This window comes from Anser brachyrhynchus, assembly GCF_964034855.1.
Source record: "Anser brachyrhynchus genome assembly, chromosome: 8".
NCBI classification, from domain to species: Eukaryota; Metazoa; Chordata; class Aves; order Anseriformes; family Anatidae; genus Anser; species Anser brachyrhynchus.
The window spans coordinates 15,322,452-15,349,166 of record NC_137702.1 but is presented as its reverse complement, the minus strand read 5'-3'; the positions used below and the strand labels follow the sequence as shown (position 1 = coordinate 15,349,166).

Sequence of the window (26,715 nt, the reverse complement as noted above, 5' to 3'; positions counted from 1 at the left end):
GAAAAGCTTGGCTCTAGAGAAATGTTTCAAGGCTCTGCTAGCTCCTGAACCTAATTAGGCTATGGGGGATTTGTTTTATAGCACATGCTAGTATGTAAGAGCCTGTATTTGCTGACTAATCACTTAAACCAACTTCTTTCTGCACAACTGGCAGAGACCTGTCACATTTGTCTCATTTCCTTGGAGGATTAGCACTTGCTGATCGTTAGAGAGGCAAGAGATTAAAAAAACCCACCAACTTTAATTCATAGTTCTGTAAATTGTCATAGCAGATCCTGGAGTTCTTGTTCAGTTGCACTGGCTCCTTTGCATGCACTTACTGTGCTTCGCCCATGATGTTACTGATTAATGTTCTGCATAGAAAGCTTGGGAGGGAGTCTCAGGGGTTACCCCTCTGTCATTGCTTAGTGTTTAAACCAGCTGGTGAGTAAACAGGGGCAAAAGCTTTGAGGTTTGACAAAACAATTAGAAATGGTGTTAGGCACCTTTCTGCCCTCAGGCTGTGTTGTTTTTTTTCTTGAATGCTTTTACCATTTTATGCTGAACCATACACAAGCTCCTTTGGCCTATTCTTTTCAGTGTTCTCATTCTAACTATAAAATCAGAAGTGCAAAAGATCCTGTCGATGGTTGTCACTGCTATCTGCAGCTGTGCTGAAAACAAGTCAAGAAGTCCCAGTCAGATGTAGGATAAGATGGTTGAGATGGATGGATACCTGGGCTGTGCTCGTCTTTTGTGGAGAGGCTGTTCGCAATGCTCTCCACGCATAATTGATGGAGGCAAGTGCAATGATCTTCCCTAAAGTGTGTGCCATGTGGAGGTGTGTGCTAGTGCCTGTGCTGAGGGAAAGCAGTGTTCTCCAGGAGCAAACAGGTGTTGCCCATCGTGGGGTACAGAAGGCAACCAAGTGGGTCTCATCAGAATCTACATCAGTGCTTCCTACAGTTGGTTTCGTTAGCTGTCGTTTCAGTGTTTTGGTCTTAGTGGGTAAAATAACTGGAAAGCACCCAGTGGAGAAGTTTTGTCTTGAACAGTGTGCAGCTTTCCTCCTAAAGAGTACTTGAAGTGAGTTTTTAAAAAATCACTGACAGCATCAGACCTGTATCAGGAGCCTATGTAATTGTAGTCTCAGACACATGGAAGGAATGGTTTAGCCTCTTTAAGCAGCCTACTTCAGAAGCAGGTTGTATTTGTTTCTGTGGCTCTGTTCCTCCTATCTCTTTGCAGCCGGAGTGTTGCCTTGTGGTTCGGGTATGTTCTGCTTTGGTCTCAGAGTTCGTTGCTGATGTAGCTCTGACCCTACATTAATAGGGCTGACACTTCAGGCAAATGGGTCATGCCAAGAACTACATTCTTTGATTTTTCAATTTTGCTGCTGTAATCACAGATCTAATGAAAATATTAGGAAGCAGCTTCTAGTCAGATCAATATAAGGGACCATATTCATTATAATTGCTTTCTATCTATAGAACTGTAAAACGATCTTTAAGGATGGTCTAGGAACAAGTTGAGTTCAATGCTCTTCTACCAGAGGCAATGTTTAGACTTTAATAAATTGCTACATCAAGTTTCTCAGCAATATGAGTTGCTGACCAAGATTCAAAACAAAAAAGGCAGAAGCCAAATTAAATGTCTGCTTTTAATATCCTGTGAACACCAATTATTATTTTGCAAGCCTGATGTCAGCTTTCGTACCTTTTTAATCACTGCTTCTTTAGCTGTGATAAATAGTCCTTGGTGAGCTTATGGTTCAGTGCAAATGCTAAGTGGTTAAAGGTTCCAAATAACCTTAAGCATTTCCATAAGAAAGTGAAAAGAGCCTTTTCTACTGTTCTGACTTATCCATATGGCTCGGAGCTACCCTGCTTCTTTCCCAAGAGATTCCTGCCCGACAGTCAGATTGAAGCTAAATCTTTCTCTTTGGCAGCTGCCTTACTTAAAAGCATCATAAAAATTGGTTTAACTCAGTCACTGCTGGAATTGTTTTGGAGTATAAATGTGGGTTCCTGACATCCCCAGTTGCTTGATGGATACATATTTTTTTTAACCTCACACTGCCTACAGTCCCACAGCACCCTGTGTACCCTGCCAAGGAGAGGGCTTGTATGTGGGCTGCGGCGCTGCCTTGCTCGCGGTGCGATCTGGCAGCACCTTCTGAGCGCCGAGTGGGATGCAGAGGAGCTGCCGTGGTGTCTGCTTCTGCCTGCTGGCTTCTGAGACGCTTCGGTGTGGGGAGTGAGGTCCCCAGCTGAACTTCCTGAGCTGTACCAGTAGCACAGGCAGCAGCTGCTCCCAGCGCCGTGCCAGGACACGCACAGGAAGAAGCGCGTGTCTTGGTTTTCCCCCCCTCTGCCTCTTGCATGCTTCCACTTGCGAATTCAGCTCTGGTTTGCTGGTGATGTGTGTGGAGTGTGTGTCCCGCAGGTCAGATAGGTAGGTGCCTGTCTGTCACTTTGACCAAGTTTGTGAAACTTTTGGCTCATCGTAAAATATACTTACGGCTGATTTAGGAGCATACACGTGGCGAAGGCAAGACCCTCCGGTTTGGTCAGATGGGATTTGGGGAGAGTTAGTAACAGGTCCCCAGTTGTCCTTAATGAACTCAGTGCCTCCAGTTGTCCCTCTTGGCGAGGGCACCAGAGCGTGCAGCATGTCAACAAGCGCTACTGGTGTAAACACTGACCTTTTTAATTAAAGCAAGCACACTCAGGCTTGCATTTCTGCCAATACTGTTCTGCCCTTGCTGGCTTCCCAGGAGTGATTCTGGAGAGGCAGTCTGGTATTCAACCTCGGCTGTAGGCACTGCAGGACTGCACTGAGGATGCTATAGGAGGTGACCATACAGCAAGCTTTAACTTGCATTACTCTGTTCTGTTGAGCATTTGGTGAGATTAGTGGTATAAATTAATCCAAGAAAGTGGTGTCTGTGCTTCTGCATTGTTCAGTTTTCAGAGGATTTCTTGTCTTTGTCTTAATTCTCCTGGTAAACAGTGCTGGATGAAAAACGCAGGCTAGGTTAGTAAATGTCTGACCTGAAACACAAGTGGCCTGTACAGATACAGAGCAGGAGTCTCCATTGCCCAGAAGTTATCCCGGTGCATAGGCAGCTGTGTACAAGCCCTTGTTTTTGGAAGGCCTGCGGAGGTTAGCGCCTGCAGAGAACGTGCTCCTATCAAAAAGTAATTACCATGGTCAGTAACTACTGATCAATTTTTGCTCCAACACCCTATTTTTACACAGGAGCACACCTCTATTCAGTCAAGGCTTATGCTGTAAGAGTTTCACCCTGGTGTCTGATCTGGCCAGTGATAAGAACTGGTCAGTCATGGCTCTAGAGCGAGGTGAGTGACGTGGTCACAGTATCTTTTTTGCTGCCTTTCTTTTTAGTAGTAGTAGCAATACCTTCTTTTAAGGAAGTGTTTTGTGGCTCAGATGTACCTGAGTCAGGCCTTGCTTCCATCTAAAGCAGCTGATAGCACAGAATTGGGCTGAGTCAGGTGATGTATCCTTTCTGTTACTTCGCACTGATAGCAAAACCAAACAAGTACATCAAAAATAGCTTGTTTGATACTTGCAGAATTCATTTTAATTTCAGTAGACATTCAATGCTTGGCACTGTCTTTAAAAAAAATAATTGTGCTAATTTGCTTCTGGAAGGGCTGTATGTGTTAATAGTAAAGGAGCTGGCGCTCTGCCTGCTTCTGAATGCCAGCCGAAGTTCTCTGGCAAAACCAAATCGTCTGTCTCAGCTCAGTCCCAGCTGGCCACTGCAGCAAGCTGAAACAAGACCTGCCACAGAATTGGGAACTAGCAGCAGTGTTGTGATATCTTTCTGGATTTCTTTTCTTTCATCTGTAAAGAGCCTTAACCTAAGAGTTGTCATGGAGGCTGGATGCTGTATGTTTCTTCCCACACCCTATGGGGGGATGTTTCAGGGCAAGAGCCCTGCATATACCAATGTCCCTGCACTTCTGTGTAATTGGTGTCCTTTGAGTTGCAGGCCAGCAGCCGTGGAGGTGGTCATCTCCTTCCAAGCACTTATGTTGAGCTAACTAGAAAGGTGAGTGTTTTAGAGAGGGAGCCAGGTTTTGGCCTGCTGTCCAGAAGTAGCAAGCTGTTGTTTTAAGAGCACTTCACATGTTTAGTAGTAATCCAGGTTATGCCTCTTTGTAAAGATGAGATATTTACCAGTCCTTCAGGAGTTCATTTTGCAAACAATTTAAGTGATTTGGAGCATTTCATCTACCCAGATGGCTGAGTCTGACATCACTGTGCTTGAAACAGTCGAGGTGGTGGCTCTCAAGCACCTCGGGTTCTTCCAGCGTTGACCGCACAGAGGAGCGGAGCTGTGGCTATTGCTAGCCACTAGGTTTCCCTGAGGCTTAACGCTAGCTTGTGGCTCACTTTACGTTAAAAGCCTCTGAAAGCCTCTGATGGGAATACTAATGCCTGTGCTGACGAAATGTGGTAGTTAGAGCTGAAGTGAGCAGCGCTGTTGAGAGGCAAATAGAAACTGCTTAAAGATACCGCTGGAGGAGGATATGAGTTAGATAACTATTTCTAGGCTTCCTTGACTGCAGGGCTCTGTATTAGGACGTTCCCTTCTGAATGAGCATTTCTAAAACTTTTTTTAAAATACTGTATTCCTCCAGTATTGCTGAAAGGCCACTTTTTGGACAGGATTTAGATTGATTATTCACCTGGATAAGAAATGCTGTGTGATGTTCTGGTTACCCGTCCTGGAAACGCAGCATAAGCAGAAAAGGTAGGGGTGGATGAGAAGACCTTGCTGCAGTACAGGACTGCTTTTGTGTCAAGTGGGGCTAATTAGATAAATGCCTTCATCTTAAAAAGCTATTCTGGGGAGGGGAGAAATAGGAGAGCTCTATAATATCTCAAATGGTACAGAGAAAATGAACTGGGAATGATAAAACAACCTGATGACATCCAGAGAAATACCCAGGCAGCAGGCTCGAGCAGAAGGAAGTACTTTGTCATGCAACGCACAACTGAGCTGTCAAGTTCATTGCCAGGACGTTGTGGGGTCCAAAAGTGCAGCTGGGTGTAAATTAACAAAAGAGATCCATCAATAGCTGTTCAACACTTTGATCCAGATGCAATATCTGGCTTTGGAAACGTGTACACTGCCTCTTACAATATAAGCTGAGGAAAATTATACCGGAGACAGAGTCACTCTATACTTGTCCTTTCTGTTATTCTTTCCTTAAGCTGCCAGTGCTGCTGGAATCAGGCTACTTGGATATCCAGGTCCCTGTGACCCACTTAAGCAGCTGATGTATTATGAATAAGCTGTAATACTGATAGCTGTTTAGCAGCCTTATAATGAGTTGCTTGCTGTTATCCCGAAGGTCACGAGTGGTTCAAGGGCTGCGGTTTGGGACACACTTTTCCACTGCTGCCCTGTGTGAATCCTGCAGTCATCTTGCCAGTGTTTCTGTCCTGTGGGGCTGTGGGAACCTGTGTTCAGGCTTAGGGTGTCAGGTGGTGCTAGGTGGGCTGTGGTAGCACAAACATGGATGATCTGAGGTCAGGTGTTAACTTTTTGTCTTCTCTGCCTCTATCCATATCCATCCTAGCACAGGGACTAGAAAATGGAATGATTATGCTATTAAGGCAGGCTGAGATATTTTGTCAACAGTATAAAAGGATTTTTTCTTCCCTGTACCAAGTCAGATTAACCCTAAGAAACAGTGCATACTTTGTAACACAGAGATCTCTCATTGGGAAATGTTGTTTCTAGCTTTTCCACATCAGCTGTGAAAACATTGCCATCCAAGCTCTGCAAAATCTTTCTTAGAAAGGCCTAGCAATGAATACTTGGCATACAGAGGTTTGATGTATTGAGAGCCAGGCTTAGTGTTGTGAAAGAGAGTGTCCTTGAGGAGGCTTGGCAAAAAGGTGCTGTGGGGAGGGTGGTCTCCCCTGGGCTTTGAGGTCAATATTGTCATGGGGGAGCTGATGGCAGCTGATAATCTGCCGCTGTTGGCTGTGGAGATCATGGTCAGGCTTTCCTGAACAGCGTGATACAGATAGTGAGCCTGAAAACATCAGTGTCGGTGGTAGGAAGTTCTTTCTCAGAGCACAAGGAGCCTTTTGGAAAAGGTGCTGCTCTTTTCTGCACTTATACCCCTGCTTTACAGGTAATCAAATTTTTAAACATCTGCAAAGCAGAACTGATCTTATGCCTGCAAACAGCAGTCACAGGAGCATTTTCAGGTAGGTCTGATGAATGGTGGAGTGCCAGGGGTGGCATCCATCTTGTTATCCAAGATAATGCCATGAGCAGCCTAAAAGCCCTTTCTGACAGCAGAGCATCGAGCTTGGCCTGCAAAGCCTCCTGCTTGGCCTCCTCCCAGCTGTGAGCCCTTTCCACAGAAACCTGGTGCGGACCCACGGCCTCAGTGGTGGGCCCCTCAGATGTGGGCTGCGTGAGCCTGGGACCTGGTGGTTTGTACCCAGGTCCTGCTGGGCGGGAGGAAGGCCTGGGGCTGCACCCCTGTCTGCTGCAGTGCCGCTCGTTCGGCTGCAGTGTGCTCCCTGGGGCTTGTCCGGCCTGGTAGCTGGAGCTTCCCTTCAGCCCCTACCGCCATGGCGCTGTGCGACGGCCGTGCAGGAGACTGACGAGTAGCAAAAGTAAATGCCAGGGAATATGAAACTAGTATGAAGAAGAGTGCTGCTATCCAGGCTCTGACAAAGACAGTGAGTTTGTGGTACAAGTGGGGAAAATACTGCCCTGACCGTCCTGTTCCATTAGCAGTGAGCAGCTCAGGTGGGGGAGAGTGTCCTCTCCCTCCATGGGTTTTCTGGTTAATGATCCAGCTTTGATATTTGCCAGACATGGCTTTATATTTCTCACTTCTTCTTACATAAGGGAGCTTTAGCATGAATGTCAGCAGCCACCAGAAACTGCAGAAAGCTTCTGAGCAGTTGAAATGCTATCGTGCTTGATTTTTTTTTTTTAGGGACTAAAGGCACTGCTTGTAATTTTGTACCAGGCTTCTGATTTTAACTGAGTTCTGCTTTGAGTTTCTTCACCCTCTCTACAAGATTGCTGCACCCAACCAGAGGCCTAACGGGAGCCCATTAAGGTCTGCCAGCCCTTCCAATGGGCAGCAGTACTCCCAAAACTTCTTAAGAAATGAGTTTCTATTGCTTGGGGATGGAATGTAAACAAAGAGCTGTTAATAAAACAGTGTGTAAGGCCTTACTGAGATCGTGTAAATATGAAGTCTGTGCCTAGAAATAGCTCTGGTGTGCATTCCTGAAAGCAGATTCACCTACGCTGCTGCACGTGAGGTGCTGTGCTGCTAACAAACCCAACTTCTCGGGGCAGCGTGAGAGGTTGTGAGAGGCAACTTTAATTTTATTACCTTACAAGTTGCGTATTGACAGTCACTTTAAATATCTGAGCGCACAGAACAGAGCACAGCCTCAGTATCAGCAGGGGGGATCTGGGGTGGGAAGCGGCCCCCCTGTGCCCACCGCAGCGTGAGGCTGACCGAGCGTGGGGGCTGCTGCGGCCTGCTGCCAGGGTGGCTTCGGGAGCTGGGGGTAGGCCTCGCCCACGGCTTCAGCCCAGGGTAAAGACAGGCAATTGGTGTTCAAATGTAACAGTAGCATTCAAGGAAGGGAACTCTTGGATTTTAAGGCCTGTCTTATGTCTGTGACGCAAGTTTGTAGGTAGCGAGGGCTCAATCCTGCAAGGTGCAGTGCTTAACATGGAGCCTGTAATCGTTCTCCTTAGCTTAAAGCGCTTAAACTCTTTCCTGTGCTGTCTGCTTACTTACCTTCTCTCTGAGCTGATCTCATGATCGTGTTTTTCTGTAGTGGAAAGTCTGATGTAATGTAACATTTGTCAAAATGACATGGCTTTAGCTTGAAAGTGTTTCTTAGCCTGAAATGTTGACTAGGAGATTTTAGGCTACAGTGCAGTGCCTGCAAGTGTGGTTAATAACACAACAGAGCTTGGAATAGTAATGTTAAATGCTGTGTGTAGTAATATTTAATATATCCTGCGATGAGTTTTATGAACAAGCTAAATCCATATGTAGCACATCTTTAAACGCTTGGTCTGTGTCATGCTTTCTGTGTGCTCCTCCGGGGATGGGGAAAGCCGTCTCTTTGTTGGTGATGCATAAAGCACCTGACACGTCTCCCCTGAGTGTTGGCTGCTTTAGTAATCAGCCTTTCTGTAGGCCTGTCCCTTCATGCCGAGTAGAGAACAGACGCAGTCATGTAGCTTTCGGGGGAGTGCTCCAGAGCCCAGAGGGGCTGGGGGTGAGGAGGCTGCTGCCGTAAGCCCCAGGTCTCCTTCAGGAGGAGCAGAGCTCACCTCGTGCTGTCTGGTGCGAGGCATTACCTCTGCCCCTGCGCAGGCACCGAGTAGGTGATAACTCTCACAGATGAGATCAGCAGCAGGGTCTTTTAAAAAAGTGTTTAAACATGCCTGGATAACAGCTCGTGCTGTGCTGAGTGTCCTCTGACCTCTGGCCGAAGCCTGGGATGGGAAGTCCAGGCGCAGCATCTCTGAAAGGCAGGGCTCTTTGCTTCTGAGCCTAAATGGGATTTAGGAGCCCAGCCCAGCTGTGGGAGCTTGTACTGAGAAGTTTTGGCTCCAGTTTCTAAACTGGCCCTTAAAACTTGATCTGCCAGTATGCTGGGAGCATGTTGTCACAAAAGGACCCTCTCTGGTGTCCAGCGTGGCCATTACATTGTGCCAGCAGCATGGGCGTATGTTCAGGCTGTCCTGCAAGGTGAGACCTGATATGAGGAAAGATGTCTGTGGGCATCTGTATGTGGTCTGAACTCTGCGTTTCCAGCAAGGCTTTACCCAAGCCAGTCAGTCAGTGGGAACTGTATTGACCCAGCAGTGATGCTTAGAAAGATGTTCCCTGAAGTACAGATGTGGGCTGCAACAGCCTGCAAGTATCCAAAGTATTTACTGTGAGATTAGTCACACTGAGAAATGGTGTTGTCCAAGTGGAGTGCAGGCTTGCACAGTAATTTGGTGAAAGAGCTCTTCAGTCCCTCATGTGTTGCACGTCTTAGGACTTAGGATCATCCATCTCTGGGTCTTGCTTGAGGCTCCTACGTGGTTTTCACCAACTAGGTCATCTTGATCAAAGCACTTGCTGGAAATACCCAAGGACTCATGGAAACACAATTTATTATGCTGGGTCATTCATTTGTTCTTTCCATAACACTTGCGTCTTTGTACTAAACTGCCATGATGTCCCACTGTGATGGTGTCTTACCAAGCTGGTTTCTGGGAAACGAATTTTTTGGTGATACCTTCAGCACTGTAACTTCCAACTCGGTTCATCTCAGTGGAAGCCACCAGACACCCACTGCAGCAGAGAGAAGAGCCAAGTTATTTTAAAATTCTGAAAATTAAGGTTTTTTTCACTTGCATTCCAGGGTCTTGGCCTGAAGAAGGAATGGGAGAGCCAAAATACCGCGAGAGCGTCTGTTGTTGCAGTATGTCTGGCTGAACCAGAAGCAGGAAATTCTTGTGAGAGCCTGTCTCATGAGATTGCCAGCCAGCTCTGAGGCTGGCCCTGTTGCTAGCTATTAGTGCAAAATGGTGAGGTGGGGATGTAGCTGAGAAGGAAATAGCTGAAGATGGGCAAAATGGCTAATTAGAAATGATGGCAGTGTGTATGGGGGGAGGCAATGGTTTTCTTTGTTTTGAATGTAAAAGCAATGAATAAATGAAGCAAATTTGCATCATGTCCCTTCCTCCAGTGGAGGAGGACATGGGGAAGCTCCCTTTGCAGTTTGAGAGCTCCTCCGCTGGAGCTGGTCTGGCACTGCTCTTCCTTGGGGCCCCCCTCTGGTTCAAAGGGGGCCAAACCCAGCACTTTGGTTCACAACAGTTTTCGAACTTGTAGGTCAGGATTTTTTCCCTTAACCCGGGCTAGACTCTGTTCTAAAACTTTCCGCACTGTCGTGTGCGGAGCTGCCTGGGCGGAAGCCGAGATGCCGGCACTGGAGGGAGGGAGCCGAGCTTTAACCTCCGTCCAGCAGACTTATTCTACCTTGGCTCCATTTCAAGACAATTTTAAAAGCTGTATCCAGCCTATGCTGCCGTTTTGGGCATTATTGCTCCTGGTGGAGCTGTAACGGTGGGGAACTTTAAAGGAAAAGGACATAATGGAAACTGATTAGAGAAGTGGGGAAAGTCTTGGGGTGCAATAAAGCCTTGCCCAAAGAAGGGAAGGGGACAAGGGGAGGCCTTAAAAGGCATGCATTCGATCACAGCAGGGCAGGAAATAGCTTTAGGAGGGTTTTTCTTTGGTCCATTCATAACCTGGTTTGTACCTCATTAACTTTCTGTTAGAGCATTTTTCTTCTGAGATCCAGGGTAGTTTATTCCCACTGAAGTCAATGTGAGGAGTCATTCATTGCCAAGTGCAATCTCTCCTGCAGATTAAACAAGAGAAGCTCCCAGCATTGCTTTCATTCGAAAGAGATGAGAAGCGTGTTGAGGATGTGCTGATGGTGCATGCTTTATTTACTCCATCTCCATGGAGCTACAATAAGCTTCCTGGAGGTGCTTTTCCAAGGCTCTTGCACCTTTTTTCTGTAATACATTGAATGTGCAAGTGACAACCCCTGTGAAACCAGTTGCAGAGTTGCTACTGGCTCCATTAAGCCTGTTAGGCTGCTAGAAACTACTGGTATGAAGGAATCTCTATAAAAGCTGCATGGATTAAAAAGATGCCTGTTTAAGATCCTGAAGATTTTCTTCTGTTTCAGATATTCCCTGCTTACCTCAAATTCATTTTGCTAACTGTTGTTCTGCAGTGCTAAAATTAGATTCCAGGTAGTTTAAACTGTTTCTTTATATCCTTTAGGAAAGACAGCTGGGGTTTTGTCTTGCTGATGAAGCCTAATTTGAATGACTTTACTCATCAAGTCCATTTAAAGATTCATTATGTTCTATATAGTCCAACAGTAAAAATACGGAAGTATCCCATGGGCAGCCAACTGCTGAAAGGGAGGAATTAGTTACAGGAGGTAGGGTAAGATGATGTGGGATTAAAATGCAGTGAGCAAGATTCTGGTTTGATACTGGTGAAAAATGAGAGGGATGGTAAGGGATTAGAATGGGCTGTGTGGGTGTCTGGGGCTTCCAGCCCTGGATGGCAGGGTAGGTGAGCATCTGGGCTGAGCTCGTCCTGCCTGCACCTCTTCCTGTGCTCTGCAGCCTTCTCCTTTTAAGAAGGCTTGCCATAGACAGCAGAAGATAGAGGATGGGCTCTTGCAACCTTCTGCAAAGCCTGGATGGTCAGCAGTGCAGTGGGTCTGTGTCCCTAGTGAGCAGACAGCAACCCAGAAGATGGGAAATCCATGAAACAACGCACTGGGTCTGAGGTGGTGGTGCTGGTCTTACCCCAGCTGCCATGGGGTGCCCAGATCCTGTGGAGTGACGGTAGGCACCGAGCCAGGAGGACAGGTACCAGGTAGTCCAGGGCTATGGGCAGGTCCCTGAAACCCAGGGAGAATTAAAACTGGGCAGCTGTAGTTGGGAAGGTGCTGAACGTTGTCCAGATTGGACATATCTACCAGGTTATATTAAGGACCACTTGCTTAGCTTTTATGGAATGCGAAGTCACCATTAAATAAGCTGAAAAGTTAAGATGCCTTATGTACTTAGTTTGGCTTTGTATCACAACTGTGTTAAGCTGTTTCTCCAGTAGACATTCAGCAGCAAAAACTTCAAAAAAGCTGCTGCAAAACACCAGTGCCAGGGTCCTTGTGGAAGGTCAGCTCTGGGCTGGAAGAGAAACGCATCATACGATTCCCCAGGTGGCACAGGAGTGCCCCAGGAGCATCCACACAGACCAAGTTGTAGCTCCAACTTCTGTTTCCTCATCGAGTTGTGTATTCATTTATCTTGTTTCGGTTTTGCTTGAAACGAGGATGGATTTGATGGGTTTTATGTCTATTTGTATGAATAGGGGATCTTTTCATTATAAATCCGAGATAAAAATTCGAGGCAAATCTCAGGAGTCTGGAAAACATTCCAGGCTAAACTTAAAGCATTTCTGTACTCTTTCTGAAGTGCTTGTTTATCTTGTTTGCTCTGATCAAGAGAACATCTGAAATGAACAAATAAGCTGCCTGAACATCTAGCATCTCAGGTCAGAGTTGCAAGGAGCCCGCTGAAAGCTGCTGCTTGTTTTTTCAGGTCTGAGTTCTTCCTGTCGAAGTTCAGTTTTTGTTTAATCAGGTAGGATTTTCTGTACCCAGAGCAATTAAGTGGTGGGCACAGGTCCTTCTCCAGCATTTCCCTTCTCAGGGCTGAGGTGTGCTCTGAGCAGTCCTGGCTCTCGTCCTGCTGTGGCTGTGGTGGTGCCTGGCCCCTTTCGGGCAGGGCTGTGCTGTCTGCCCGTGGTGGGCAGCAAAACCCTGTGCTGCGGAGGTGAAGGGAGGAATCGTGGACTCCTGCAAGAGCGCTTGAAAGCCGTTGTTCAAGTGTTTGGTGATTCCACTTGAGGTTTCAGTTGCAAGCAAGAACAGATGTGTAATGTATTCAGTCTGAGGCTCCAGGGGTGGCTGTCAGAGCTCCTTTGTTGAGTGCTCCCACGCGTTGGGGTGTACCCACACGTGAGACTTGTTAGGCTGACTTGTCAGTCTCCGCATTTAACCCCAGCGGGTGGCTAGGTGCTGCAGGCAGTGCCTCCTGGCACCGCGTGCCGTTGCCTGTGCATGGATGCGTTTACAAATGTAAATACTGCAGGGCCTGGTTCCGCTGTCCTGTGATGTTAGCAGTGTTCCTTAGAAACCCTCCTGTGGAGGGGCAATACGTGCTCCGCTAGGTTTGAGTTCCCCTTGCAGGAAAGCTCACCGCACCAGCGTTCATCCATGTAAACCCTCTGGGCCATACAATGGAATAGAATATATTTTGGGTTTAGCTTTGCTTCCTGTCGGATCCCGAGGTGCAGAGCAGCTGTTGTACCTGCCTTCTCTGGCAGAGCTGAAGGGTGAGCCCAGCTTCTAAGGGGGCATTAGGATCATGGAACGTCTGCTGCTGCTGGCTGAGATTCCTGTTCCAGGAAGTACAGAAAGGGATGGAGTTTTGTTTAGATTGCAAGGGTTGTATTTCAACTGAAGATGTGAATTTTTAGTAGGAATATCATATACATGTACAGATGTGTGCCCTTAATATGGAACTATATCGTAAGTTGCATACTCCCTTTATAAAGGTTACTAGTTCATTGGGAATGATGCTGCAGGTTTTTTATTACTGCAGGGAACAGCTCTTACATGGTAATGCCTGCTGAGGGTTGGTTGAGTTCATCCCCGAGAAATATTTCCAGTCTCAATCTAACCATCTTTTAAACCTGGCCCCCCAGAGGCAGAAAGCAGAGCTAAATCATGACATTAGCAAACGCTCTGAAACAGCATGGTGTGTTTGCTGCCCACCTTTCTCTTTCATCCTTCTCCCTGACTCTATTCCAGGACATCTTGTGGAAAAAGGAAAAGCAGTTTCCTTCAGAACTGGCTGTTTTTCTTCTTCCCATAGACCTCCCCCCCTCAAGTTAAACGGGAAAACATAGTATGCGGTATTTCTGCTGCAGAGTTAAATATTGATGAAGATTAAGATGCATTAAATGACTGAGGAAATTCATGGGACAGGAAGAAAAACAAACAAAACCCAGAAAATTAAAAAATGTTCAAGTGTATGAATAGCTCTTTCTCTCTCCACCTTCTGCGTGACTTCCAATGAAATGTTTCAGCATCTTGATGCGAATGTTCCAGTTTCCCGGAGCCGGGGACAAGGAAGTGCTGTACGGCAACAGCTATGGGGGGGAAAATGTTCTGTGCTGTGTTGCTCTTGGACTTCCTCGGAGTATTTTTGTTCCAGATGTTAAACTGTTATTTTTTCAGAAGCCTTGCAGAATTGCCAGAACGCTGGATTTTTTTGAAGGATTTTCCGAACCCCAGCTGATTATCACAACACACAAGAATCCAAACTCGGTCTTGGCTTCGCAGTGCTCCAGCAGCTGCAGCAAATCTGGGGGAAGGCGCAGGTTCACGGCGCTGTCACCGGCTGCCCTTGTACGGTCACAGCGGGAGCGCGCAGCCCTGCTCCCCGGCCTCCTGCGATGTGGGATTCGCGGCAGCCCGTGAGCCACGCGCCCCCTTCCAGAGCACCCCGGGCAGGGGCACTGTAGCAGCGTGCTCTAAGACTGCAGCGGGGCAGCTCAGGGTGGAAAAATTACTTCCATCTGCCTTCGCTCCAGCAAAGGGTAGCTTGCTCTGAGGCAAAATCAGCCCCTAGCATGTTTTGTTTCTAGATGCAATGATATTTTTTTCACCTGTGGTACATCGTGATGCTGGTGGTGCAGGCAGATCAAGCACTGCTGCTCCCCACCAGAATGCCAGCGCCCCAGCTCTTCTGCAGCCCCGCTGCTCGCATTCTTCTGAGCCCTTTGATCTTATCCTTGTGGAAGCAGATGGAAAAAATTTCTGGGCTCTGGTTTGTCTATCGAGTGCTGTCCTACTGACTTTCAGTGAGACGTTCTCTCTACAAAAGAAATAACTGTAGAAGCACCTTCTGTTCTGTGCTCCTCTCTTTATCTGCCTGATTTTTGTCCTCGTACACTTACAGGAACTCTCAGCCATGGCACTTTTGCACTTAATGCGTCTCCCCAACACTTGCTGCACCTCCCCTGCTGCCTTTGCTGTGCTCTGAAGGCTGACAGCCCTGTACAGGCAGAAGCCTGCAGCCACCCTAGTGTTAAGGCAGCAGGGAGCTCTGTGCTCAAATTCCTTCCCCTGACCACAGCCTCCTCCTAGAGGCGAAGTCTGCCAGCCGGCCTGGGTGCTCTGCTCTCCTCTGCCAAAGAAAGCTGCGTATTTTGCCAAGCTCATCTGCTTTACCTGGAAGAGGGCGGCTGCTGCTGGCAGAGCAGGAGCCATGGGCAACTGAGGCAGACGGTGAGTGGGTTGGTGTGCTGCAGCTGGTGGTTCTGCCCTGGGTCTCAGGCGGGAGCCTGGTCGGTAAGGACCGTTGTGGCGGTTCCCTGAGTGGCATGGGGGCACCACGCTGCTGCTGTGCCTGGGCTGAGCTGAGGGCTGGTGCCCCACCGGGTGCTGGGCTGCTACCCCATGGCGGCAGAGAGCAGGAGGGCTGGAGGATGGGACCCACTGAACGGGTGGAGGAGAAAGGAGGCTAAGGGATGTCTCTCTTTTTGTAGGGTGTCTCTTCAGTTGGTACGAAGTGGGTGGCAGGAAAAGCTGTGCTCACTAATCGTGGCTGCAGCAGGAGGGGAAGGGGCTGTGACTTACCCTGTGCCTTGGTGCTCTTGCAGTGTGGGACTGATCCCAACAGTGCTCTTCCCGTGTTGTTTGTTCTTCATAATATTTCATAAAGATTTCTTTGAGTTTGTTCTTGTGTATTACAATTTCCACATGGAGTGTATACAGGAAACTCTTCCAAAGCAAGAGATGAAGTGTGGAGTAAAACCGGTCAGTGAAGGCAGAAGTTTGGCTGTAGAAATACAAACAGCCTTGTCTTCGCAGGAGCAATCCTCCCGAGGAATTGAGCTGGATCCTTGACCATGCTTTGTGAGCGGTAAAGCAAATGCAGCAGTGCCTCAAGACAGCCATTGGCACCCCTGTGCCACCTCCTGCTGCTCCGGTGGGGCTGGCGGGTTGCACGGGTCTCTGAATATGCGAGGCAACGCTGGGTCTGCAGCAGCAGGCATGAGGGTAAGCCCGTCTCTTAATCGGCGAGATCCTGGATAAGAACCTGGAGGACACTAACGGGGGTTGTTTCTCTTCCCGTTTTAGACCAACAGGAACGGAAATAGCAGCTCCCTGTTCACACACTGATGGATTTTAGCGGTTCTCTTTGAAAGGTACCATTATTCCAATTAAGCAAAAATAACCCCCGAGAAGTATTGGTTATCATAAAATCAAGATGTTACAGTTCAATTGTATTTCCAGACTCCGACAAGCTGCTGGAATGCATGCAGTTTAACTTTCCTCTATGATATAATAGTTTAAAAGAGATCAGGGTACATTTTACCATAGTGTCTAGCAATGTGCGTTTATTCAGACTTTTGGCAGGCAGTTCTGCACACTCTTGCTAAAACTGTGAATCATCCATTGTTGGCCGATTGCACTCCAGTTGCTAAGAGATCTGTCAAGTGCATACTGAGGCTTAATTCTACATTTGCTCTAAGAAGGGCTGAATGTATTAAATTGGAACATGTCACATCCTTCCTAAACAAGTAATTAAGGTGCTGCTATGAGCCTGTCTGAGGGAGAGAAGAGAAGGAGCTGGGAACAGCTGGAAGACGTAACTTGGGCTGGGGTTGGTCCCCTCTGTCTGGGAACGCGAGGCTTACTGCATGCGGAGTTTTCACAACTTGATGCAGAGTGGAAATGGAAAGAGAGGAGGGAGATGTGTTTAAAAAAATTGCAAAATGGCTTGTTTTTCAGTGTCCTTATATAAACCTCTTAAAATGATCTAATGCTATTTCACGAAGTGTAATTTTCAGTAATGGAAAGACAAGACGTCAGTGCTTCCCGGGCTGCCTTGCCCCCTGCCCCTCCCAGGCGAGCTCCCTCTCGGTGCTGCTCCTCCCGCTTGCCCAGGGCCTGCTGCGGGCACAGGGTGGTTTGAGGGCAGGCCAGGCCCTGTAACATCCCTGCTTGCCAGCAGAAGTGCCAAGTAAGAGGTGCTGTCAGGTGTCTGTAACCACCTCGCCCATCCTAAATAGCCTCAAGGAGGCCTTTTGCTACCCACAAAGAGAAAATTGATCTGCTCGGTAGCACAGCCTAGCACATCTGTTTCTGTGAGCACACTTCTGCCTGTGTGTGGATGTGGTGCAGTGATTAAAAAACTGTGAAAGAAAAAAGCTTCTTAGAGACGTTTGGACTCATCTGTTCCTCAGTTACCTCCCGGGCACTGGCAGCAGTCTGAAAGGAGCGCCTGCCTTGCTCGGCACCTTCCTCCCCCTCCCTGAGCGGGGAGGAGGTGGTGCCCAGTCACAGTCTGCCCATCATGGCTTGTCACTGCGGGCACACGGTGGGCTTCGGGCTCCAGCCTCTTGTCCAGCATCTTCTCCCAGACCGGGCTGCCTGCTGCAGGTTACCTGAGCGATCGATTGCCTGCCTTTTAAACCTTTCCTTGTGTAGGTCTTTGTGAACACCGATGAAGCCCTCTTTTAGTCCACTCCAGTCAGCAAAATAGACTGAGCTCTGACAACCCCGCTTTGTCTGAGGCTTCTGAAATGGCGCCCTCTTCCCCAGCCCTTGGTGCTGGCTGGTGCTGCTCCCAGTGCAGGGACATGGCCCTGGGCAGCGGCGGTGGCACCGTGGGCACTGGGCTGGCTGGGTTCTGCTGCTCCTGGGGGTGCCCCTGCCTGTCTGCCCAAAGGCCCCTCAGTCCTGGGGTCACGGTGAGAGGCCCCATGCAGGTGGTGGCGATCCTCTGCCATGGCTTAAGTTGCAGATTAAAGATGGCCCCAGCTGCTGGCCTGAGGTGCCGCAGGGCCGCATGCATGGGCTGTCCCTACCTGCTGCCACCTCCCTGCTTGTGGCCTGGTTTGTGTGCTGCTGTGTGCTCCTGTGCTCTGAGCAGTCCTGGCTTCCTGCTCCTCGTGTGCTACTTGTGTAACCACTCACCAGGGGGCTTCCTTTTGAAACACACCTGTTCTGCAAGGATTTCCATTAGCATTACATCTTGAGACTAATATGAAAAAATTTTATTTGTATACCTACAGCTGCACCTGGTCTTACACATCTCAGCCTGACATTCAGCACCGTCATTCCTATTGACTGGAGTTATCCTCTCACCTAAAACTGTACCGAACTGGGCAGGATTGATTTTATGTGAACACACGCTGATTGGTATCAGTTATTTTAACCTCCTGCAATTCCCTGTTACTCCCCTGTCAGTCACTTTGCAGTTTGTTCTGGCATCACCATTACGCCATGAACACTGCGCAACCCCTCTTCAGACAGAGAACACCCTGACCTGCTGTTTTAAAAATGACTTTTAATATCTGCTATTTAATGTCCTCCTGGGTTACAGCTGGATCGAAAGTGACTCTCCATGATGCAATCTGAATATTTAACTGACTTTTTCCCGAAACACAGAGCAAAAATATTTATTTAATGCTCTATCTTTGTGTGAATATTGAAAAATTCACCCTTTCCAGCTAGTAATGAATTAGCACCACTGTTGCTGTTCCTGTTGTTCCTCAGATAGAGAAGCGAAGCTGAAAAAATGTTCTGAATCTTGATTCTGCTGTCCAGAGGCTTTCACCAGCTCCTTTTGCTTTCATAAGTTCCCGTAATTTCTGATATATTTCACTGTAACTTACTTCTTACAATTGTTTTGGCTTTTTTAACTGACTTTAATTTTTCCTCTATGCTGGCTATAAATATCCATTATGTTTGCTTCTTAATCTTGCATGGCGCTCTTTCCCACATGTGAGTGCAGGCTTTCTGGACATTTAGTGACATTTTCATAAAACTGCTCCTGAGCATGCTTATTTCTAGCATGTGGATTTGCTGCTTAATGATTTGTCTTACTACTATTTCAGCTTTGAGAAAATCATGCTTGCAAACATTACTCATTGTGTAGCTGCTTTTGCTTATTAGAGACATCTTGTCTATGAAATCTGTCACTTGTTCAGTGAATTTTACCTTCATCACTTTCTATGCAACTGGAAGAGCATGGAGTATTACCCATATTTGGAACAAAATAACAGGCTTTATAAACTAATATCTGCTACCTGTGCGTTAGGTTTGTCAGGAACACCATCTTCCTGGTCACTGCGATGAGTGGTCTCTGGAGGAGAAGCTGTGTTTCTCCCCCTAGCTGAAGTGAGTATTGAAAAGATGTGGTGTATTCCAGTGTGTTGCAGACATGCTTGATGCCTTCACTTTCTTTTTAACCTGTTAATCTGCTGAAGCTCAAGATAAATAAGCCAAAGAGAAGATCATATTCTTCCTGCTCCGACCCTCCGGACCGTATGTGTTTCTGCAGCTTTTTCTCTCTGCTGTTGTGTAACTACACTTAAAACTCTTCGCCAACCAAAATGGGTAGGAAAACAGGCTTCCTGCCTTTCTCTTCAAGCACTTACTGCTTGCAGGACATCAGAAGCATTCAGCAGCAGATGGAGACGAGTTTTAAAAACACATGCTAACATCTACAAACTATATAGCCATTGTTATCTAAGTTTCCACTTTACTGCTTCACCCACGTATCTGTAAGCATGTGTGATGTGGAGATTCACCACCAGCAGAAGCCCCTTGTACTGTGGAAGCTAAAACATTTCCCATGTCACACATGCTTCTCTGGTTCTTCCTGAAAGTAACCCAGTGATGGTGAGAAGTGAATGAGGAACTCTCGAGCAGTTTAGCTTCTTGGTGGTATGTAATGAGCAAGTGTTGGGGCATCTTCGTTTTCTCTGGCAGGAGGTGCACTAAGGGCTCGATGCAGCAGTCACACACAATCATCGTTAGGCCAGGCGATCCCAGCAATTCCCAAATGCTTGCCCTGTGATGGAGGCGCTATTTCCCTCCTCCCAGTCCGGGCCATGTGTGCATCCAGGGCTGCGGTTCTTGATGGGCTTAGCTGCCCAACGCAGCAGCGATGTTCTCCCCTGGGACAGCAGCTGCTCCCGGCCCTGTGGCTGAAACCAGAAATACCCCCTGAGGAAACATGCTCTTCAGCTCCTCCATGACACATGAGCACGTGAAATGGTTTTCATTTAACTCTTGTGAATGACCCTGCTCCAGCACGAAGCTTGCTTTTTATTTGCTCCAGGTCCTGCAGGTACGTGTGGGCTCTGGCATCGCCGTTGTCTGGGCGCGCTGCAGTTACAAGCTGTCGGGTTACTGCCGCACCTCAGGCGGTTTTGATAACAGCTGGTGAGGTAATCGTTTCCATTTTGTTATGATTTTATAAATTTCAGCCTTTCCCTTTATTTCTAAGCAGCGGCGAGTTTATGTAGTGCTGCGTGGGGAAAGGAAAAGCCATCAGGCAGTCTGCTGCATCATCACCTCCTGGCTGTTACTCCAGCAGATGTGCTCCCCCTTCCACCCAAGCCTGGACAGGGGCTGTTCCTGCCTCAGGTCTTCACGCAGCGGTGGGCTCGAGCCGATCTCGTGGCACAGTCATAGCCCCGAGCAGGGGACATGTCGGGGGACTGAGGTGGTTGGAGGACAGGGCTGAGATGTGCTGGCAGCCAAACCTTTGGGAATATCCTGGTCACTTAGCAAAAAAGGAGGCTTGGATGCTGTGAAACGTGGGCACGTGCTGCCTCGGGTACAGCGGGCGTAATTAGGAAATGTGGGTCATCAAATTTAATTAGCCCTGTACAATCTGGCTATGAGTAGTTCTTTCTGGATCTGCTCCTCCTTCAAAGTAGATCTTATTAAATAATACCTTAGCTTAAACCCTAATTTCTAACGTGCATTTAAAAGCCTGCACAGAGAGGTTTCCCTTCCCGAAGTGACTGCAAGACAGAGTGGTAGGATGGCTAGGGAGCTGCGTCTCCTGCAAAGTGCGTGATGAATGGAATTGTTAAGTACATGAAGGGAGACAGCTTTGCAAAGCACGTCTCTTTCTAAAGGAGCACGAGGTGTGGTGGTTTCCCTGCGTTTAAAATCCATTTGCATTTTATATTTGTACAAGGCCGAGTCCATACAGCAGCACAGTGCAGCAGTAATCTAGTTGCAGGCATGTCAAAGAAATTATTCCTATCAAAACCACAACAGCCCCCTCCCCCATTTCCCTGCTCTTTCTAGCAGAACGTGGCATTTAGCACCGTTAAAAGAACATGGTCTTGCTTGGTGGGGAAGGGAGCACCTGTTAGTGCCTGGAAAGTGGCTTCCTTACAGGAATGCTGATATTTGCGTTCCTGCAGTGATTGTACAAAATATTAAGGACAGCTTGGAGGGGGTTCTGACCTCGCTGGGGTCAGGGTTTCACCCTGCCACCTGCCCAGGGTTCGCGTCCCACGTTCAGGTCTGACCGTCCCGGTTCCCACCCCTGGCAGATCCGCGTGGGCTTACGCGGGTGGTGCCGGCAGGGGTCCGGGCAGCGTCATCCTCTGAGACTTGAAACCGGAGTGACTTGGGCTTATTATAGTCTGCTGCCGTGAGCGTCCCGTGGTGCGGCTCTGCGCCCGCAGCCTCCCCGAGCAAAGGCCTCGGGAGGGCCGGGGGCACGGCGTGAGCGCGCTGGTTTGGAGGTGTGACCCCTGTCTGGTGCGTGTAACCTTCACATAGCGTTCGTTACAAAATGGTGCGGTCTGCGTGCGGGTGTTGTGCTTTTAAACCAGCCCCTGCCCGCGAGCTGTGCAGCTCGGCCCTGCAGGTGGCCGGAGGGGGCCCTTAGCGCGGTGCCCCCCTCGCGGAGGTGCGGAGCAGTGCCCGTGGGGCAGCCCAGGGCAGCACCGTGCCTGTGGGGAGCACCAACAGCAACTCGGGGAGTCCCGGGCTCTTCCCACGCTGCTGTCAGCCTGCCAGGCAGCACCGTGCAGGCTCGCGGGGAAGGGGGTGTGTGTACGCATGGTTTCCTACCTCATAAATGCGTGCAGTTGGGGAGAGAGCGCACCAACCGCTGTGTTTCCTCGCGTGCTCTTTGCTTCTGTGCTCGCTGCTCTGTTCTCGTCTCCTCTTGGTGCTGGCAGCCTCAGAGGGGGCAGCCTGTAAAAGCAGCTCGTGTGAGCCGGGCTCTTCCTCCGCCTCGGTCGGGTTGAGTTGAACGCATCGTAGCCAGAGATGGGCAGTTACTTACGCTTGCTGCGGGTTTTCTTCTAGAGCATAAGCATTTGTTAAAACCTGTCAGTGTTGTGTTAGACCACTTCGGGTTATTTTCGGGTTGAAGTGTCACAGCTAGCGCTGCGATGGCCCATTTGTTCAGCGGATCACTTCTAATTTACTTACTGGTACCAAGGTACATCGATTTTTGACTACTCTGACTGTTGTTATGTCTTCGAGGATTTAATTCCATTTTACGTGTTTCAGCAGATTTCTGTATTCCTTCTTGGATGACACTTCTCAGACAGCAGAACCTTCCTGGAACTATTTGGGGAAGGAAAATGGTCAGAACTCACATTTTCTGCTGTTATTGTGGTTATCTGTCTACATGCTTCAGGACACTCTTGCAGGATGTATTAGCGTAGCTAAAATAAGACTGTCAAGTCAACTTCTGTAAAAGCATGAATGAAACCTATTATTAGAGGGGGAAAAACACTGGGTTAGTATAACCTCTGCCCGTGGGGCCCTCGTTATAAAATAACAAGGGAGCAACCGGATGTTTCTCAGTGAAAGGTCAGTTATTGAGTGAATTTAATGCGAGCAAAAATATTCTCTTTGCCTGGGGCGATGGTCATTGCTCCTCCTGGGCTGGCTCCAGGGGACTCTGCTTCTCCTCGCTGCCATCCGCAGCACGTGGACCTGCCAGTGACCACTGGGTCTTCTCTGTGGCTCCCCACCAGACAGGTGAGGTAGGGCCAGATCTTCCTGAAGATCCTCTGCCATTCGTGCAGCTGAAGTCTTCGGAGTGCTCGGTGCCTGCCTTGTCTGGGTGATGGGAAGGGGATTTGAATCTGGATGGGAACAACTGCTCCAGGGCCCTGCTGGGACGGAGCTGGGTGGGAGCCACCTCTCAGCAGGGTAACGTTAGCTAGTATAAAGGGAAACTTCTAAACCCTCTTCTGAGAAGGAGGTTGAGATGCTTTTAGAAGTTACAAAATTTGGAGTCCTCTTGGCAAAATGACACGCACCCAGCAAGATCAGAAGGCAGTCTGTCCACGTCTTGACAATTAGCTGTTAGGAATCTCAGCAAAATCTGCTTTAATGCAAAATAAACACTCTTGGAGTTTTTTTGGTTTTTTTTTGTTTTGAAGTCTTTTATGTTTATTTTGGTTGTTAAAACTAAGATTCGGTGAAGAGAGGAGGAAATGAGTTGCTGAAATGAAAATGCAGCTGAGCAAACCCGACGGGGCACTTGGGAGCCCCAGAGGCCATTCCTCTGCAGGAAGTCCCAGCAGTATTTACTACTGCATCCAAACTGGGAGCACCTCATTCAAGAAGTTACTATATGTATGTAATATATATTGTCCTGGTTGAGGCGTAATTATTTTTCACTTCTTTAGTGTAGATTTTCCTTTAAAAAGAGTTCCCTACCTTAAAATAAGTGGAGTATTATCTTTGCCAGAGATCTTTCAGCCTCTTTAGAATAGGGCATTTAGATGGCTTGGGACAAAGTAAGCATGGTGAATGCTCGGTGTCAAGTCATGAACAAATGGCACAGAAACATTAGTACAGTACAGAGTGAAACCTGACAACTCGCCGTTAAAGGGAAGGAATGCTACTGTATGGTTCGATTGTGATCAACTTATCTTCAAGTGGGTTTATTAGCAATTTAATGGAATATTGGTTATTCAAGAGCCATAATAGCCCTGGCTGAAATGTCCCTTCTGCTCGGTTTTCCCATAGCCTGTGGAATGAGCAGAATGTGACAGTCGAGCTTTCAACAGGCTTCATGAATTTTAAATACTTTTCAGCTGTGAAATGGGGCACATGGCGTGTGGTCAACAGTGGACAAGAAGCTGGCAGCCGCTGTGGGTATTATGGGATATTGAGTGTCTGGGAGATAATGAATGCTTGGCTTATCCAGGTGCATTCTTGGCCCACTGTGCATGTCCAGGCAGAGTGGAAGATATGTCTCTGTCCAACCTTTAACAATTGATCATTTTGTAATTGTAAGCAGAAAGTATTTAGAACGTTACTTTCTCAGCATGCCTGTGTACGACTTAAATTTCATGTCATCATCTTTATCCAGCAAAATCTTTGCTGCTTTTCTGTGGCAATGCATTCATGCTGCTTAAACTTTTCCACTAACCTGATTTTATGCTTAGTAGATCTTAGCGAGCCTTTTTTTCTAGTGACTTTAAATCTCCATCTTTTTAAGCATTCTTTTTTTTTTTTTGCTGTCAACGATTTATACTCGACTGAAATTATTTCCACTCGCTGTGGGTTGAAATTTCAGCCTTTTTCTAGTAAGTAAGCAGATCACTGGCTCCTGTCTTGTGGGAAATGGTGTCCCTACATTTCAAAGGCTAAGTGTTGTAAGAGAAAGGGGAAAGCCAGGCGTCCTTTACTACTGGTGAGCTGTGTATAGTTGTTCTCATGTGCTTCAGTTCTGCTTAGCTGTTAAAACATGACACGCTTCAAGGACATCCCGTTTAGCGGTGTTTTAACTGTATGTATAAATCTAACTACAATGAATTTGTTGCAGATCAGTTGAATAATAGTGGTCGAGGGTAGAGTTTTTCCACAGTGTGTTTCATCTCTTGTCTATGTAGCAATTTGAAGGATTTTTGGTCGTTTTACATCTACATAAATCTATTTCTATAGGCATCACGAAAAACACCTAGTGTAAAACAATCAAGTCCCAAATGGATTTTTAGTAAAGTTTTAAAATCATAAAATATCAGTGAAGATAGAATATCCAGACTATTGTTTGTTTATTATTATCAGTTCCTCCTGTTGCAGTTTCTGTGCCGCGGGATGGGCATGAGATTAGATGGTGCCTGCTGCACTGGTGAAAGGTTGCATTTGTGTGTGTGGGGGGGGGTGCGAGCAGATGTGGCCCCAGCATTTAGGGCACCTGCAGGAGGAGGTTGCCACAGGACCTCCTGAGATGTGCCGGGCTGGGGCTCTCCTGATGTGCAGCTGAGGAGACTTCAGTGACATGAAGCCCTGGAGGCCACCTTCTGCTCCTCCTCCATGAGCTGGTCCCTCCCGGTGCCTTCCACGGTCCAGTTCTTTGGGTATTTCCTCTTCCCCGGCCATTCCTAGTCATGCTGTGCTTAACCTGATCTCAGGGTGCTCTAAGGGCGATGGACATTGAGCACCAGGTACATCAGTTCTAGGTACACAGTTTGAGACTATTTCAGTAGTAGTGGATTTGGATCCATAATAAGCAGCGTGTGGGCAATAATGAACGGGGTAATTATCCGTGTGGCCCTTTCTGAACTCCGTGGTTCAGGAACTACCCAAACCCTGCCAAAAGCTGTACCTGTACCTGGTAGGCTTTGTGACAAGCTATTTTCTGCTCGAGGACATAGCTTGGGAATACCTCGGTGTGCCTTCTTGTCCCCACTGTGGCCTTGTCCGCGTGAGGAGAAGTGGTCACGGGTGAGGGGGAGGAAGGAGCCCACGTGCAGGCCTGGCCCCACAGCTCCACATTGCTAGGGCACTGAAGGGGCAGGGTTCACTAAAACCCCTGAAAAGGGAAAGCCCTGAAAAGGTTTTTCTGGGTGTTCTGAAGCAGCACCGTGTTGTCCACACACAGCGACGTGCAGTCTGGTTTGGGCACGTTGTGCTCTGGGGGCTCTGAACTGAGCAGTTTGGGTGGGTTCGGTAGGGGTACCTCAGGCACACGTACCCCGTGTCACCCCGTAACGTGGTGCCGAGCAGCTAGCTGCAGGTCTTCACCTCGCCTCCCCTTCCTGAAAGAGGGGGGGGTGGACACAAAGGCCCTGCGTGGGTGGAAAGGGCAATGAATCACTTGCCAAGGCAGACTGCAGTCCTTCAGCTGGCACGGGAGGCGATGGCAGGTACAGGGTGTCCTTACCAGGCTGTGCTGGAGCCTGTTTGCTGGGATGGAGCTGATGTTACTTGTCTTATACATAACTCTTCTGTGATTTGATCTGCTTCGAAGAGCAGCTCTGGAGCGTCTTGTTCTTCCACTGCTTCCCGGCTGACGTCTCAAAGCCAGGGCCTTTTCTGGTGTCAACAGAGCTGGAAACAGGAGTCGGAAACTCTGCCATAACCCACATCCCACTGATTTGTGAGATCAATACGCACTAGGGTGTGTATCTGACCTATTTAAAGCAAGAAAATAACCAGTACTGGGTTATTCTTTAAAAAAAAAAAAAAAAGCTCAAAACTATTACAGTGCTGCTTTATTTTCTTTGAAGCCTCTGCAAGCCCAGAATGGCAGTGCTTATCATCGGGGGGAGACAGACTTTCCTCATGTCCAAACAGCAGATTCAGACAGGCGAGGATCTGGATCAAGACCAACACTGGTATCTGGTTTTGCAAAACTGAAGTCTACCCTTCCCTGGCCCCGGATTTGTCCCTCTCTATTTATAGTCCTCACTCAGAGCCTTGCTGAAAAATGCATTATATATTGACAGTGGCACTTCGTGAACTCGGAACTAATGGCTCCAGAAATAGTCACCTCAGAGATATCGTAGCCCAAATTTTGCATATATTGAGTCTGACATTTGCTTTGCATGGCTATAAATGACAGTTTAAAACACAATGAAGTGGAGACTGAAATCCAATAATCGTGATTTACCGTGCTGAAGAAATTGGTGGTGGATGTAAAATTTCAGGAGACAATGCAGTAGTGTTTCTTGGGCTGCGAGTCCTTTCTGTTAGGGCTGCGGTCTCCAGAGAACCGAGCTGTTAGCACTTAAAGCTGAACTCTGCTGTTTCAGAAACCTAATTTAATATCTGGTTCATAGGATGATCTTCTGCTTTCTGAATCTCTTTGCATCCTTTCATTTGAAATGGATCCGCAGACATCTCTCTTTCACTGAGAGCTCGGAGACAAATGCAGACGGGTAATTGCAGTCATTAAGGAACGCTTCATTTGGTACCATGCGCAGCTTCTGCCCAGATCCAGCTGTGCCCCTG

At 47.9% G+C, this 26,715-nt stretch overlaps 1 protein-coding gene across 3 annotated transcripts in view; it reads left to right on the top strand.

The window, feature by feature from the left end:
• Positions 1-26,715, top strand: part of DDAH1 (dimethylarginine dimethylaminohydrolase 1) — a 90,691-nt gene that overhangs the window by 41,039 nt on the left and 22,937 nt on the right. The window contains exons 1-2 of one of the 3 annotated variants that reach the window (XM_080603081.1): positions 15,581-15,744; positions 15,826-15,893. The exons of the other annotated variants lie outside the window; for them this stretch is intronic. The gene's annotated coding sequence lies outside the window, so the exon portion shown is untranslated. Of the gene's footprint in view, positions 1-15,580; positions 15,745-15,825; positions 15,894-26,715 lie in introns of those variants that run through there. 3 annotated transcript variants of the gene reach the window in all.